The 18689-nt window shown below is 36.7% G+C and overlaps 1 pseudogene; it reads left to right on the top strand.

Annotated features, from left to right (window-relative positions):
- The first annotated feature begins 1482 nt into the window (after positions 1-1482).
- On the top strand, positions 1483-18316 carry LOC131163416 (PI-PLC X domain-containing protein At5g67130-like; annotated as a pseudogene).
- The last annotated feature ends 373 nt before the right edge of the window (positions 18317-18689 follow it).

The following is an 18689-nucleotide window of genomic DNA, read 5'->3' on the forward strand; positions in this document are numbered from 1 at the left end:
AGTATGCTTTTTGTGCTCATGGAAAATTGGGTTGGAACTTGGAAGGAATATGAATAGCAGCTTGATTATTTCACATCATCTCCATAGGTCTAGGACTCTAGAATGTGGAAAACTAATTTCTTCCAACATGTTCTTTAACCAAACTAGTTCACATGCAATACTCTGACTCAACACTTGATTAGGCCACCACAAACACAATATGTTTTTTACTCTTTCAGTACATTAAGTTGCTACCAAGTTGTACCAACAATAATACAAGATTTGGTTGTGGATCATTTGTTAAAAGGATGTTAAATTTTTTATTGAAGTAGAAGATATCTGAAGCATGAACATACCAATGTCGTGCCAGAACCTAATGACAGATTTATTAGATCTGTAGAACAACCAAAGAAGAAGAAGAATACTTACGAGTTACGAAGGGACCGAAGGGTATTCTGTAGCTGTGTTTGTGTAGCAAAAGCTCCTGCAGCCCTGCTAGTTTAAGCCTGAAGGGTTCACGACAAACTCACAAAGGCCAGAACTAAAGCTCGAAGGGCCTCCACCTCTCACTCTCTCCTCTCGTTCTGGATCTCTGAAGTCCGAACAGAGATTCTTGTGGCTCGTCAGTAGCTCATGGTGGAGAATCGAATAGGGCAGCGGCACTCCTTGGCAATAAAATCCAGGCTCCAGCTATTGGTTGATCAGATTCAGGGGCTTGTGATTCTAGGGCTCAAATGGAATAGGGGTTGTGACTTGTGAGGTTGTCGTTGTGATTCTAGGGCTCGAAATCTCAAATGGAATAGGGGTTGTGAGTCTTGTGACTTGTGACTTGTGAGGTTGTCGCCTGTCGGGCTGGGCTGGGACTTGGGAGTGGGATTGTGGGAGAGGGCTAGAGGCTGAGGAAGTGAGGCACTAAGCTGAGCAGGGCATATGGGCCGTGTCCATGTGAGCACTTGGGTAGTGGGTTCACTGGGCTGGGTGGGTTAAAGCCTTAAAGGGTTTGGGCTATGTTGTAGCTTGTTAGGCTTTCCTAGGTCAATATTATAAGCAGGTTGGTGGATATCTGCGCGGATAAACCTGACCCGACCGCTAAGGGGGCGGATATGAAAATGAAAAACCATATTCGACTCATTTAGCAAATGGATAATTATAAGTCGGTTAAAACGGGTCGAATGCGGTTTGAATTAAGGGATTTTTATCCATTTTGTCAGGTCTAGTTTGGTGTATGTTAACAAGGTGTGTGTGTGTGTGTGTGTGAGTGTGTGTTTACAACGCACGCACGAGGGTATTGGTGGCTGCATTGTGGTGTGCAAGGTGTGGAGTGTGGCCGAAAGTGAGAGAGTTATCGGAGTAAAGACAAACATCCTGACCACGGATGTAGGGCAGCTAACGGTGGTTGAGACGAAGATGGAGACGATGAAGAACCGCGGGAATGAACAAATCTGGTCTGACAGTGGAGACGGAGACGAACGACTTGGGTGACAGCGACGACGAGGGGCGTGGATGACAGCGACGGCGAGGGGCGTGGATGACAACAACGATGTGTTGGGCTGTCTAGGTTGCAGGTTAGAGGTTACCTACTATGGGGAACTTGCGAACGGCGATGGCGATGCTGCGACTCTCTTCTCTACAGCAGTGTGGGTGTGTATCGTGAGGATGTGAGGGAGATGGTGATTGAGATGGAAAGTGGTCGGAGGAACGTGGGTGATGAGGGTGGATCGTGGAAGAAGGTGGTCGGAGGATGGTGACGATTAGGTGTGAGAGAGATGGTCGACTATAAGGAGAGGGAGAGAAGAGACAATGGAGAGAGTGAGAGAAAGGGGTTGTGCCGCCGCTATGGGTGACTAATGCGAGTAAGAGAGAATGAGAGAGGGCTGGCCATGGTGGAGGGATAAGAGCACCGTGATGCTGTTGGGCATGAGTGAATAAGATGATGGTGCCCCCCAACCACCTCCGTGAGTGGAAGAGATAGCCCCCTTTTATAAAACTTTAAAAACCCTAAAAAATATGGAGTAGCCGCCCCCTTAAAGCCCATTATTCCTATTACTAGAGAAATGCCAGTGAAAAAAAGTAAGCTTAAATTCTCGGAAATAAAGAGGATCTGGACATCAAAATAAAAACGGCTTAATTAAAAAAAATAAAAAGGTCTCAAAAATCGATCTCAATTTAAAAATTAAAAGACCTAATTTTAAAATTAAAAGATTCAATTTAAAATTAAACGGACCTTGATTGAACAAAAAACTCAATTTCAAATTTAAAGGATTCGATTTAAGAAATAAAAGGACTCTATTTTGAAAATATCTGGAACTCGGTTTAAAAAGTGTTGAAACTCAATTTAAAAATTACCAGGACTCAATTTAAAAATATTAGGACTCAATTTAAAATATTGAGGCCCATTTTAAAATAAACTGGGACTTAATTTAAAAATATCAGGACTCAATTTAAAATATCGGGACTCGATTTGATCCTCCCATTCCTGGGATACAAAGTCAACTTTTTACTGTGCCGAATTTTCTCAGAAAGGTCTAGTTAAAATTGGGATGTCTACAGCTGCCCCTCTTTATAGGTTTTGTTGCTTAAAGGTAACAGTAGGAGCTTCCCTATGTTATCATTAGCAACAAGCTTATAAAGATGAAAGACACCTATTTTGATCGGGCAACAGGGTTGACTCATGCCTTCAGATTGATCAAGTAATGCTTTGAAAAGTAAGGTGTACTCCCAAGAGGGGGGTGAATTGGGATTTAAAACTTTCTTTGAACTCTTTTATCAATTCTTTCTCAACCCTTCACACATGTATGATTTGAATTTCAATCACAAATTCAGCCAAGCATCAATTTAATTTTAAGTCTTTATGAATGAGTATATCAATTTGAATGCTTTGCAAGTTTCTCAATACTTCTTTCAACAAATTAAACCAAAACTCAATAAGTCAATTCAATCAATCAAGATAAGTTTCACAATATAAAATACTATAACAATTCCAGCAAGCTTCCAAGATTCAATCTTTTGATATTGAGTTGTAACTAATGAATGACATGTATAATGAACGTACTCCCTTAGAATGTTTCCGCAACGTTCAATCAACGTACTCCCCTTTATTCAAGGTTTCCGCAATTTCCAATCACAAAATAATTTTCAGCAATTTAGATAAGCATCCACGCAGTTTATATGTGCTAAAATTTAAAAGAGAATAGGGAAGAGAGTGACATCGATATTTTTATAAGGTTCGGCTATACCCGCCTACGTCTTCGCCTTAGGCACACCACCAAAGGATTTCACTATATCACTCCTTTAACCAGGCGGAGCAAACCATTTACACACTCCTTCAAGTAGGATGGAGCCCTCCTCTCCAAGCGATACCCCCACACTTGGTAATCCAACATTTCAACAATCCTGATCCGTTAAAAAAATAAATAAAAAAACAATTCTTGTGTACAAAGATCACCCTTAAAATAGAGTTGATTAGTACAAGTTAAAGCACAACTAATATACTTCAATTTAATATATCAATAAGGAATTGAATTGAAGGTCATAAAATTTATCACCGAGATCTTCTTTCTTTGATTGAAAAACTTAGTATATGTGCGCAAAGATTGGTGAGAATAGATCAGCAAGACTCAGTAAAATCTCAGCAAAGAGTGCGAGCGAGAAAGCTTTTAAAGAGTATTGGCAATAAGACTTAATTGCTGAATGTAATTCTTGATTGTATGTAGTTGTATAAAATCTTTTGGTTTTCCATGTATTTATAGAGTTAAAAAGGATTTATTTCGTGTTCCTCAAGTTTCTTTGAGTGTTTCCCAAGTTTTTACAAAGATTGGGGTTCAAGAAATCTAATTTGGAAACTTTTCTTCACTGTTTAAAAATAGACGTTACGAAGTTTAGTTAACTGGACTTGTTGGGGTCAGTCGCCTAGACTTTGAATTTCAGTGAAATTTCAAAGTTAGAATGGGTTCAGTCACCTGGACTCACAGGGCTCAGTCGATTGGGTCTATTTTGTCTTCTCAAATTAATTCAACATAAATGTGAGTCGCCTAACCAGAATGGGTTAGCCGCCTGGACAGACAAAAATTCATGCTTTTATATTGTTTGTTTCCAAAAAATTTTATGAGCTTTTACTAGCCAAATTACTTTAAGTATTTTGAAGATATTTTCCAGGGTTTTTCAAAATTTGGTCTCTAAGTCTATAATTAATCCTAATGAGCTTCAAAGCATCCATATTGACTTTTAATTGAAATACTTACATAAGACTTTAAGGCTTAAAAACATTCTAAATGCGAAGTCTTCATGTATGTCTTTCTTTGAGTCCATATTGACCTTGAACTTCAATATTCTTTAAGCTTGCATCAATTTTGTTCTTCTTTGAACAATTAAGCTTTTATCTGATCACTTCTTTGGAATGTAAACTTTCAATAAAGACTTATGATCACCTTGATCTTAAACTGATATGCTTGTTTCTTGAAACATCATCACTTTAACCAAAACATGTTAAATTCTCTTGATTTGTTATCATCAAAATAAGATTCATAAGCCTTGTTAGGCCAACATACTTGCTTCCAACTATCATTGATGGACAGGAGTGATTAAGGCAGCATAGGAATGTTGGCAAGCTTCTCTAGGATATTGACAAGTGAGGAACTTTCCTGGGGACCTAAGCAGATTGACTTTCGACAGATTGGCTTTGATATGACCCGCGAAGGGTTAGCACTGACAGAGGTGAAACTTTCAAGACCTGCAAAGGGTTAGCATCAAGGACTAGGAATTTACAAGACCCGCAAAAGGTTAGCATTGACAGGACCCGCGAAGAGTTAACATTGAAAGGAGCCACGAAGGGCTAACACTGAAAGGACCCATGAAGGGTTAACATTGACGAAACTCGCGAAGGGTTAACCTTGAAAGGACCCCCAAAGGGTTAGCATTGAAAGGACCCATGAAGGGTTAACATTGAAAGGACCCGCGAATAGTTAACATTGAAAGGACACACAAAGGGTTAACATTGACAGGTGTCATGAAGGGTTAACATTGAAAGGACCCGCGAAGGGTTACCATTGATAGGACCTGCGAAGGGTTAACATTGACAGGACCCATGAAGGGTTAACCTTGAAAGAACCCACGAAGGGTTAACATTGACAAAACTTGTGAAGGGTTAGCATTGAAAGGACCCGTGAAGGGTTAGCATTGAAAGGACCCGCGGAGGGTTAACATTGAAAAGACCCGCGAATGGTTAGCATTGAAAGGACCCGCGAAGGGTTAACATTGGCAAGACCCGCAAAGGGTTAGCATTAAAAGGACCCGTGAAGGGTTAGCGGGTTAATATTGAAAGGACCTGCGAAGGGTTAACATTGACAAGACCCGCGAAGGGTTAACATTGAAAGGACCCGCGAAGGGTTAGCATTGAAAGGTCCCGTGAAGGGTTAACATTGAAAGAACCTAGGAAGTGTTAACATTGAAAGAACCTGCGAAGGGTTAACATTGACAGGGACTCGTGAAGGGTTAACATTGATAGGACCCGCAAAGGGTTAGCATTGAAAGGACCCACAAAGGGTTAGCATTGAAAGGACCCGCCGCATTGAAAGGACCCGCAAAGGGTTAACATTAAAAGGATCCACAAAAGGTTAACATTGACAGGACCCGCGAAGGGTTAGTATTGAAAGGATCCGCGAATAGCTGACATTGAAAGGACCCGCGAAGGGTTAACATTGACAGGACCCGCGAAGGGTTAACATTGACAAGACCCGCAAAGGGTTAGCATTGAAAAAGTTGGAATGGATCTTAATTTTGGGATGGAGGGTCGATGCTCCAATGTTAGAGTAGATGTGACGCCCCGATTTTCATACCATTTTTTTCCCATATAATTAACACATATATCCACATATCGGCCACGTCAACCACTAATACCATAATACATAACCCAACCCGAAAGTGGGTACCGGGTATACATTCATACTCGTATACACAACCCTAATAGCGAAAGTCATTTCAAATATATACATACCACAATAAATACACATACCAGAGTACTACCATCCAAATATACAAGTCAACCACAAAAACTTTAGGGGAATCGAACCTCCCTAGCTCAAAACACTCACCTTGTCTATCCAGGGTATATACTCCCCTCTATCCCGGAGCTTTATCACCAGGTCTATCTCGGTTTCCTAAAATACTTAAATGATTGGGTGAGACACATCTCAATAAGATGGAATAAATTATTTACAGCATGTGCTAGTATGAGATTCATTATAACATAACATATATTTGTTCGGTAACAATATCTTCTAAGAAAATATACAATTTCCATAATCATAATCATATAAATATACAATACAAGCTTTCATAAGCTTTTACTTCCATTTCTAAAATCATTCGTTCATAACCCAAGTTTACCGGCGAAGTTCCAGAGAATAGGGAAGCTTACTCACCCATACAAGTAGCTTCCCTCTACCCTGGTATCGTTCGCAACCTAACCCGATTAACTCAGGTTCAGTTACAACTGAAACTTATTAGAGCACTCACCTTACTTAGTAAGCCCTCAGGCGATGTGTTTTACTTCGCTTCAATTATTTTTTAACTCACACAATTTTATTTATCATTTTCTTTCTTGTTTCCATTCTCATTTCATTTCCATTTCCATTATCATTTCCTTTTCATTTTCATTTCCATATCAAGCTCATGAGTATCACCATAACCAATATATCCGTGTCTATACTCATGGTTGCCTTGAGGATATCGCTCCATGTCATGCTTCCCCCCATGAATAAGGTTGTGCGGCCCGAAAGCTGGACCTAACCCCGGTTGGCTGACCCGATTAGGTCAAAATATCATCATATATCTCGTGTTTGTAGTATGACTGACCGACCAAAAACCCTGATCCGGACTTAGGGGGCACAACAACTCTCCTATACAGCTCAGTCTACTATCACGCCACACGCTCCACAAGTCTGTGTCATTGCACTAACACCACTAGCAATGGTACCGTGCTCAATATCACTACCCATCATTAGGGTTTCCATATCCGTCCATTAGGGTTATCATTGCCACATACCAACAATCATTATGTGGTATTGACATTTCATCATTCACATGTCTGTACTCATATCTCAGAATTTCACATATTTCAATTCTCACCATTCAGTATTCATATTATAGAATTTTGCATTGCAATATTTACATTTCACATATTCACATTTCTCATAATCATACTTCTCATATTCACATTTCTCATTTTCATACTGCAGAATTAACATTGCAATATTTTCATTTCACATTTCATATTCTCATGCCAATATTCACATATTATTATTCTCATTGCAGTATTATCATTGCAATGTTCACATTTTCAGTATACTCATATCACATTCATATATCAGTATTGCTAAATTTTACATTACAATATTCACATATCTAGTATTCTCAACTCATTTTATCATTCCAAAATTCATTTCATTTCATAATAACATATACATATTTCATTTCACATAATTTAATGATTCTCAATACACATTTCCATATTTCACGTTTCATAATTTCTCAGTAGTTACATTTTCCAGAGTATTTCACTTTCATCATTTTTCCACATTTCAAATCCCATATATCATTTCACATCTCATAATCTCATAATTTCAATGTAAATCATTCAACTTAATTTCAAATGTATTCCAATCCAAATCATACGACACACAAATTTCTTCTGATATTTATATCATAATAAATTTCAGGTAAACTAACATATTACCATTTCCCATATTTTTCAACCCATAATTTTCAGAAATAGACTGCTATAATTTATTCCCTTTACCTAACTTACTGAGAAGTCCACTAAACACCCAATTTTTTATGCCCTTCGGCATTCGTAGCCCAAAAACCTACAATACACATTTTTCCCAAATTATTCAACACAACTCCCAAAATAACTTCCATTTAACACCTCCAACATTTCATATACTCCAAATTAACTTTAAAATCCTAAAATACACCACTTACCCTAATTTTGGGATGGTGCCCTGGAACCCCAACTTGAAAATATGCTCTGTGTACGTTGTAGAGAATCTTCCGAAGAACCTCTGGTGATTCCTAATCGTCAATCCAAGCTTAAATGGAGTTAGAATCAAAGAAAGAAAGAGAGGGGTTCATGGGTTATATGAGAGAGAGAGAGAGAGAGAGAGAGAGAGAGAGAGAGAGAGAGAGAATTTATGTGGTTAAATGAAAAAACGTTCGCGGGACTTTGATATACGCCCACTGCAGAGAAAATCGTCGTTGGTTTTCTCCGGTTCTCAAAAAACCATCGTTGATTTTCCATTTAACCGGCCTGATTTTAACCGTTTACCCGTTACCGCACCTCGGTAAAACCAAAATCGTCGCCAATTTTCTGGCTCCTCCAAAAATCATCACCAATTTCCTCATTTTCCATCCAAAAAATCACTTTTTTACATTTCTTTTATTATTTTATTTTCTCGGGTCTCTACAGTAGACAACATGATTTGGACCTGGAAGACGGTGCCCTAATTTCAAAGCAGGTGATGGCGATTCTTGGGACCTAGGTCGGTGCCCTAGTATTTGGACTTAACAAGAGAATGATTGATTAAGCAGCGATGAAAGGAAATATATAAAGCCTATATAATGAGATGAGAGTGACTGAGAATGATGCTATGTTATGTATGCATGTTGCTACTTATGATGCTAGAATATGGGAATATGTATGCATGTTGTATGATATGAGGACATGTATGCATTTTTTTATGCAATGCATGAAATGCATAATGATGTGCAAACTTTCTTTCTCCAACGCACCTGTAATCAACAAACCAAAATCTAATATTGGCCATATTGTTTTAATTCCAATCTGACATGAATGTCCTTGAATTTGTTCCCTAAAACTTGGCATGACATCAGCCCCAGTAAATTCATTTGTGACGGATTCTGTCCATCTTGCCTTTAACAAGGACCTTCGTTATAAATTGCCTCCTTAATGTTTTAAAATCAATTCAAAATTTAAATAAATAAATATGCAATCAAATAACTCAATCTCATTAGGGATATGAATGGAATGCTCAAACTTACTTGTTTTTGCGTGATTTTCTGTGTTTGTTTAACATGAGACAATTTTATCAGTACTTTGATGCTGATGCAACTTTGCTACGAACTTAAGGAATCACATCGATGGGTAAACATCTTCTTCTTTTTTTATCAGCCTCCTTTGGCAACAAACATAACTTCTCCATTCCAAGATACCTTCTTGCTTGGTATTCCACGACTTATTTCGAACTTTCTATCTTGAGTTATAATTGGTGTCTCATTAAGTAGTTTGATCAATATTTCAATCTTAGGGTAGACTTTAATATGCGAGACGAAATGTAGGCTAAGGATTTAGATTTCAACAAGAATAAGGAAACTAAGGCTCAAAAATCTCATTCCATAATAAAATTTTCTGCCCTAGTTTGTGGCGCAGTATTCACAAAGTATTGACCAAACTTGTTATTTGAATAAGATGCCTATGTACCTTTTTAGGATCAGGTTATTACATAGTTCAAACTCAACAGCGAGTCTGACAATTCATTTGAAACAACAATATATTCCAATCTAGTAACAACTTTCATTTGGATCGTAATATAGGCTGAGGGGAATAGGGTATAGAAGAAATAGGTTTAGTAAGGCTCAAAATTGTCGATCTTATCAAAGGTAATCATTGGTCAAAGATCACATATGAAGCATGTCCCCTTATTTCCTTCATTCTTATTATTTTTTCCCTCTTTCTTCTTCTTCTTCCTCTTCTTCTTCTTTTTACTGCAACTTTTGCTTTTCCTCTTACAAAGGAATCATAACTTCATTTTCATTTGAACTCCATTTGAGATTGTCCTTTTCAAAACTACCCAAGTGTGGGGTGTGATCCTTTGACGGCTTATTCCAAGAATTGAATTTTTCAAGATCAAAAGGACTAGTAAGAGACTTATTTTTCTTTTAAATTTATTTTGGGTAACAGATGCCTGCCATCCTTTTGGTAGTGACCATTGCCTCAAATGACTTGTCAAACACTAGGAGACACAAACCCAGGTTAAATTTCTAGTGAATTGACTTTTAAGAAAAATTAGTTTAACACTCAAGCTCAAATGGGTTAGCAAATGGTAAATTAATATTTGGTTCTTTTTAGGGATATTGGTCGACCAAAGATGGTCACCCCTCATTTGATTAGAATATAACTCTTAAGACACCAATCATAATTTAGATAATAAAGACAGGAGACTTTGTTTATCTATTTCATCAAGCAAACATATGGCAAAGTATGATAAGTCATTTCTATCTACTTCTCCTATGACTCTTTATCACTTTTAAATTCATATCCCAACCAAGCTCCTTGACAGTATCTTGAAGTGGGATCCTTACAAAAGCTCTAGTTTGGAGGCCTTTTTTTTCGCCCCATTGAATAGACTCCCAAAACCAAATAATGGCTCCAAGTCCTTTGTACTGACAAAACTATTTCCTATGTCACTTACACAAAATGCAAGCAAAAATGGACAAAATTTAGCACATGGTGATGGTTTGAGGAGGACGGGATGAGATGACACTCATATGCATTTTTATTTCATTCAAATTCAAAATAATTTTAAAAAAAAGATTTATGGATGTATTTCTCTTGTTATCACCCTTAAGTGATCAAACACATGACTGACTTTCCACCATCACTTCTGTATCATGTGAGCTTACTTCTAAAGTTGAATATCAATCAATCCTCCAACTCGATGACGTTTGCTACATTTATCTTATGATCGGGCAACGGGTTCTCATGACTTGAACCTTTGGACTAGGATAGAGAGATCGTCTTATTTTGATCAATGCTAGAATCCAAAATCTTTAATGTTGGAATTGGTGTATTCCCAATAAGGGGGGTGAATTGGGTATTTAAAAAATTTCCTTCCTAGGTCAACTAATCAACAACAGGATAACACAAACTAGGGTCATCTAAGCATTCCCCAATAACACAGATGAACTACTAACCAAATATTTAACCTAATAAACAAATCTCAGTATTATCAATCATTCTATGCATATTAGTAAAACTATCAGAGCTATAAATAAAAACATGCAGGTGCAGAAAATAAATTGTGGAAAAATAAAAGCTACACCAAATATGTTATCGGGGTTCGGCCAATACTGCCTACGTCCCCACCTCAAGCTAAAAGCAAGAGGATTCCACTATGACTCGCTTAATGGGTGGAGTGAGGCTTAATACAACACCTTACTAGGATGGTGCACCTAGTTCTCTTTGTCGGGTCTAAACTAGTCCAGGACTTTTCACAGGGCAAGTCTCCCTCTTCTGACCACACGTCGGAATACAACCAATAAAATATTTGTGTACAAATAAATTACTTTTAAAACAAGCTGATGTGTACACCAATAAGCTCAATATGCATTCACGTATGATATGAAAATAAGTTCAATGTAAGTATGGTGATTTTCTCATAAAATAACCTTTGTATAAAGATAATTATAATAAGCGCTCAAAGATTTTAATCCAAATAATAAATCCCTCCAAAATAACCTTGCAAGTACAAGCAAGTGAGTCTTTGAATCTTGCAATGGATGTGCAAGGTTCACAAGCAAGAAATAGTTTTTCTCCAAAGATGTTTATCAATGAAAATATATGGAGAAAACTTAAGATTTACTCTCAAGATAATGATTTTAAAAAGAATGAGATATGAGAGGATAAGTAGTACACTTTGTAAAAAATAAAATGCCCAAGATGAAGAATACTCTCTTGAAAATGATTTTTCAAATAAATAACAAAGAGAGGATGAAAAACTAGTTTAGGAAGATGAAAATATGATATAGAAATTTTAGAGGATTTTCTAACTAATCATCTTGCTAATTTTGAGTTATGAAGGGGTATATATAGACTTGGGTGAAAAAATGACCGTTGGGGACATGGAGATCATTTTAGAGAAAGATTAATGATGTTTAATTAAAATTAATTTCATTTACATGAGGTAAAAAATTGACCAACCCGAGAGGTTCAGTCGACCATATTCAAGATTCAGTCAACCATAGGTTCGGTCGACTGTCTTAGGGCGATTTCAAACCCTTCGAGGCTCGATCGACATAGGTCGAGATTCGATTGACCATTCATAAGGTTCGGTCGACCGTGACCACTTTGAACTATGAGTTCGATCGACCAAGTTACTGGGGGTCAGACACGTGTGAGTTTGGCCAATCGTGGAAGACACATTCATTTCAAAATGGTCAACCGAGCGAAGTAAACATGTTGAATTCTGGTTAGTTCAGTCAACCGAGGCTTTTGTACTACTTCGGGTTCAGTCGACCGAAGCTTTGACTTTGGTCAACTTTCTTAGTTCGGTCGACCGAGGTCAAATGACCTTGCGATGGTCGGTCAACCAAGGCAAGTGAAAATCCAATTTTGGCCCTAAGGTTAGCTATGGTCCTTGTTCGGTTCCCTACGGTCGAAGCTTTTGAATTAAGGCTAAAAATCTAGCATCGTTTGACCGCATTATATTACAGACCAAATCAAAATAAAAATGCATTTACAATTTAAACAGTCTTCTTCTTCTTCTTTGCTCATTCATGGAATGCGTCAAATACATATGATCTTGGTTTTTCATCTGGCTTTCAAATCCCTTGATCTTATGTGTGCTGAAATTTAGACCAATTCACATACTTAAACACACATAAGATACTAGTGTTTTGTCAACATTAAAACAGAGATCGGACTCAAAAAGTCAACATTTAAATTTGCCATCTTGACACACCGGTTTTACAAACAATTGGAATGCAATTACTGACCCATTAAAGATGACTATGTATGCATAACTATACATGAAACTATATATGTAATGCCCCGAACCCGCCATATAGGGCCCGGAGTGTTATGAGACCAACACGCGTCTGTGATACCATTCACACAACTTAAATAATTTGAAACGACTTCAAACATAATACCAGAGTTCTATATTTACATAAGCAAACCCATAAAATTACAACCATATCCTCCATATCACATGACCAGAATAATTAAACATAAAATTATACATATCTTGAAATTAGGATAGCTTCCCAAGAGGGGGGTGAATTGGGAATTTAAAAACTTTCTTTTTAATTCCTTTTAAGAATACTTAACTTCTTTTATTGTTTATCTAATTCTTTTATTGTTTGTTTAATTTGTCAAACACACAATAGCTTGGTTTCTTTTATACAATCAACAACACAAGCATTTAAACAACTAAATCACCAATCAACCTTTCAATTAACCACACTATCCAAACTAACCAAACACAATTTGAAGGCAAACAACCAAACCAAAATTAAGATATACAGTAGTAAGAAATTAGGATGGTTGTTTGTTTATGTATGCCTTATAAATATGAATAAAGCCTTGTAGTTGAATGATATGCTTGTTAAAATAAATTTGCTTCTTTTATATGATTTGCAACCACACATCCACACTCTTCCCAAAATTCAGAATTCAAATAAACTCTTAGTTAATTTTCTTTAGGTGTTTTAACCAAGTAACTTACTCCCGTATGGTTTTCGCAAGGTATGGTTTAACCAACGTACTCCCTTTCGGTTTCCGCAACCCAAATCAAAATTAAACTTTTAGTTTGTTTGATTTCCAAATAAACGTAGTGTATATGATTTCAAATTTAAACCATCCACGCAATATAAATATGCTGAAAATAAAGAGTAAGGGAAAGAGAGAGTGAGACATAGGATTTTACGAGGTTCGGCTTCAACACAGCCTACGTCCTCACCTTTGGCAAAACCACCAAAGGATTCACTAAACCTATTCCTTTACCGGGTGGAACAATACCTTTATACACTCCTTCAGAAGGCTAGAGCAGCACCTCTCTAAGCGATAATCCCTCGCCTAGCCAACGATCCAGCAAACCTGGAATCGTCACAATCTACAAGAATATAATATAAATTCAATGGTTCGTTTAAAAGAGAAATGGAATTGCAACCCGGAACCAAACTTTGATATTTTCAATCGACCAGAATTGTAGAATTCCTCTCCAGCAAAAGATGTGAGCAGAGAAGAACTTCAGAAGAATTTCAACACAAGATGAATTTCAAATTTTGTCTGATTTCTCTCTTTTCTTGTGTTTTCTTGTATTATGTTTTTTCATTACCCAAAGAGGTATTTATAGGCAATTTAAAAGATCAACTTCCACATCAAATTAGGTAAACTTTGAAAAAACATTTAATTTGTTGACTAAATTTTGAATTTCAAAATTTTGAAAGATCAACATTTACATCAAATTTGGTAAACTTTGAAAAAACATTAAAATTGTTGATTAAATTTTGAAATTCAAAATTTTAAAAGAAGCTTCCCTTTGAAATCTAAAATTTGCTCCACGTGACAGTCGTCTGCCATGACATGGCAGTCATTTGTTATAGTTAAAATTTAAACCCAGAATACTTTTATTAAACTCTTTAACTTGCCAGTCGTCTATCCATAGACAGACAGTCATCTGTCAGGTGCACTGCTTATCAGAAACTCACTTTTTATTTTGAACACTTTCCTTCCTTTAAGACCTTTGTTACTTTAATTTCAAAAACATGTTTTAGGCTCTTTAAAACAAAGTATTTCTTAGTTTCTTTTGATTTTATAAGAGCTTCACATATCTAAATGACACTTGGTTTTGAAGTACTTACAACAGTTCTTCTAATTATGGTCTTCTTAAATCCTTCAGCCTCCTTCGGCCTTTTGAGGTTTACTTTTGACTTTGGGTTTGCTTGCCCTTAAGCTTCTTTATTTGTTATTCATTGCCTTCAATATTCTGAGGCGCTTTCACTAGATTAACATTGAGCTTCAACTTATCAACCTTGAGAGTTCTTTTACCTAAAACGCATCACTTAACATCATATGTTAAAGCATCCTTCATTTTGTTATCATCAAAACAGGATTGAAAAGTCCAGTTAAGTCAACATATCTGTTCTTTTTATTTACTCACAACACTACCCCGCCCTAGAGCTTTCTAAGCTCGATCACCTAGAAGACCTGAAAAGATTGATAAATTGATAGGATGAGACACCTCTTAGTAAGGAAAAAAGAATTTACAATAGTGTGTGGTTAAAGTGTTTATTATAATTACAAAATACACATATAATCATATTTCACCACCCGTAACAGTCAAGAAAACGCATTCATAACCGCACCATTCACTACAAAAAAAAAAAAATGGTTTTTAGTGACGAAAGTATTAGTGACAAATTCAATTTCGTCTCTAAAAGTTGGTACTTTCATTACTAAAAACATCGCAGTAAATAATTTTTGCGCAGAAATTTTTTCAAGAAAATATTAGCGACGATTTTAGGGTATTAGTGACGGTTTTAAAACCATCACTACTAGTGTTTTTATTTAAAAAATATTAAAAAATAAATAGTTAAGGGTATTAGTGACGGTTTTGAAACCGTCACTACTAGTATTTTTATTTAAAAAATATTAAAGAAGAAATAGTTAAGGGTATTAGTGACGATTCGGGAGAACTGTCACTAATAAGGGGGTATTAGTGACGGTTTTGAAATCATCACTACTAGTGTTTTTATTTAATAAAATTTTAAAAAGAAATAGTTAAGGGTATTAGTGACGGTTTGGGAGAACCGTCACTAATAAGGGGGTATTAGTGACGGTCCAAAACCGTCACTACTAGTGTTTTTATTTAAAAAATATTAAAAAAGAAATAGTTAAGGGTATTAGTGACGGTTTGGGAGAACCGTCACTAATAAGGGGGTATTAGTGACGGTTTTGGAACCGTCACTACTAGTGTTTTTATTTAAAAAATATTAAAAAGAAATAGTTAAGGGTATTAGTCACGGTTTGGGAGAACCGTCACTAATAAGGGGGTATTAGTGAAGGTTTTGAAACCGTCACTACTTGTATTTTTATTTAAAAAATATTAAAAAAAAATAGTTAAGGGTATTAGTGATGGTTTGGGAGAACCGTCACTAATAAGGGGGTATTAGGGACGATTTGGAACCGTCACTACTAGTGTTTTTATTTAAAATATATTAAAAAAAAATAGTTAAGGGTATTAGTGACGGCTTGGGAGAACCGTCACTAATAAGGGAGTATTAGTGACGGTTTTGAAACCGTCACTACTAGTGTTTTTATTTAAAAAAAAATTTTAAAAAAATAGTTAAGGGTATTAGTGACGGTTTTGAAGCCGTCACTACTAGTATTTTTATTTAAAAAATATTAAAAAAGAAATAGTTAAGAATATTAGTGACGGTTTGGGAGAACCGTCACTAATAATGGGGTATTAGTGACGATTTCAAAGCCGTCACTACTAGTATTTTTATTTAAAAAATATTAAAAAAGAAATAGTTATGGGTATTAGTGACGGTTTGCGAGAACCGTCACTAATAATGGGGTATTAGTGACAGTTTTGAAACCGCACTACTAGTATTTTTATTTAAAAAATATTAAAAAAGAAATAGTTAAGGGTATTAGCGACAGTTTGGGAGAACCGTCACTAATAAGGGAGTATTAGTGACGGTTTTGAAATCGTCACTACTAGTGTTTTTATTTAAAAAAATTATAAAAAAAAATAGTTAAGGGTATTAGTGACGGTTTTGAAACCGTCACTGATGCTCGAAATCTTAAATTCCCACACTTTCCCCAAATTTGTTCTTTCTCCTCCTGCCTCCTTCTCCCTCGCGCGGTCTCTTCTTTCCCCAACTTTCATTCTTCTCCTCCCTCCATTCCCACCGTCCCACTCTATTACTCCGTCGCCACCCCCGAAACCCTCTTGAAAAACCATCACCGCCGCCCCTAACTGCGTCTCCGATCATAGAAAATAAAAAATGCAGGCATGCCATCATCCCTGTTATATTTATCTTTCTCTTTCTCTTTCTCTTTCTCTCTCTCTCTCTCTCATGTATTTGCATTCTTTACTTGCAGAGACCTAATCGATTCCTGAGGAATTTCCCCACCCAACTCCTATTTCTCGCACTGTGTCTCTTCCCCTGTTCTTCGCCCTCTCTCAAGGTATCACTGTCATCTCCCGTCTTTCTCTTCATCGATTCTTGAATTTTTTTTTCCCCCATTTTTTTTTTAAGTTTATAATTTTCATCTCATGGTTATCGTCCCTGAATCAGTTGGGAGAGACATGTGCTTCGGACGGCGACTGCGACAACGGCTTACAATGCGAAACTTGCGATGCAAACGGGAATACTTGGCCCAAATGTACCCGGATCCGGCCACTGGAACCCACATCAAAGGTCTGTGATTTCTCTATGTTCTGATCTCAATCTCCGATTATCTAATGCGCGAACCGTGATGAATATTTTGTTTATGAGTGGGTTGTACTGATATGGGTGGTCAGATGATTGATTAGGCGAACAGTCTACCTTTCAATCGGTATTCATGGCTGACGACTCACAACTCCTACTCTCTTTCAAGGGCGAAGCCCGCGATGGGACCTGTTCTTGTTTCTCCCAGGAACCAAGAAGATTCAGTTAGCAATCAGCTCAATGTAATATTCGTTTTTCTTCCTTTGGTTTTTCGCCATCTGGGTTGCTTTTTGGAAGTATTTTTTATGCTTCCGAAAGCAAATTTTTTATATAATTTCAACTGTTGTCTTTAGTTGTTTTGGGAATATATGCCCCTCAGAATCTATTCTGCTTTGTATTATGCTTGTTTTTACACTTTTGTTCAGTCAATGACAATTTTTTATTTTTCAATTTTCAAGAAGTTTTTGGTCATTGTGAGCATTTGTCACGTGAAAACAATTTTTTTCCCTGATAAACTCTTCATACACGATCCACTTATGCCACTCTCACTTGCACAACTTCTCACATGGATGTTTCCTTACCTAAATCATTGCACATTGTTCATGGCATACTCTTTTACGATCAAAACATCTTAGAAACTCAGTTTATTCAGATTTCTTTTGAACTTTTTATTTATTCTGTAAGTAAGTATTTCTAATGTAAATTATCATTTTAATGAACTATTTTGATCATTTGTCGCTCTATAGAATGGCACATTGATCACAACATAATCCAATATTTAGGGCATTGTTTCTGTTAAAACATTTTTTTTAACAATTTGCTGTGAAATATGTGCTCATTGTAGAATGGTGTTCAAGGTCTAATGCTTGATATGTATGACTTCGCCAACGATATCTAGTTATGTCACTCCTATGGTGGCGTCTGTTACATTTACATAGCATTTGTAAGTGCTTCAATACCTAATTCTGTGAGGGCAATTTCCTCGATTTGATCAAGTGCTAACTGTTACTTGTAGCAACCAGCCATTTATGCGCTGAAAGAGATTCAAGGGTTTTTGGAAGCAAACCCATCAGAGATTATTACAATATTTTTGGGGTGAGAATGTTGCATGATCTGCGCAAGTAGAAGGGTCTTTTCCAAATGATTTGTTTGGATGCAGCAAAGGTGTGCGTTTGCGGTTAATGTCAACGGTATCAGCAAAGGTTTGTCTGTGTCTGTGTCCCTGCCTCTATTGTGTATCACTTTTAGATTTTAGATTTTTGATTATTCTATGTTACGTGCATTGTCAATTTCTCTATCACCCAATCACATGCCCACATGCATAATTATTTTTACTAATAATTCCCGAGAATAAAGAAGTCTACCCATCCACACAAGTAGATTCCCTCTGCTGCACTCACCTTTCTCAATAAGCCCTTGGGTTATGTATCCAGGTAAAGTTTCCGAGAATAGAGAAGTCACCCGCCCATACA

Source organism: Malania oleifera, chromosome 9 (genome assembly GCF_029873635.1).
Source record: "Malania oleifera isolate guangnan ecotype guangnan chromosome 9, ASM2987363v1, whole genome shotgun sequence".
Lineage (NCBI taxonomy): Eukaryota > Viridiplantae > Streptophyta > Magnoliopsida > Santalales > Ximeniaceae > Malania > Malania oleifera.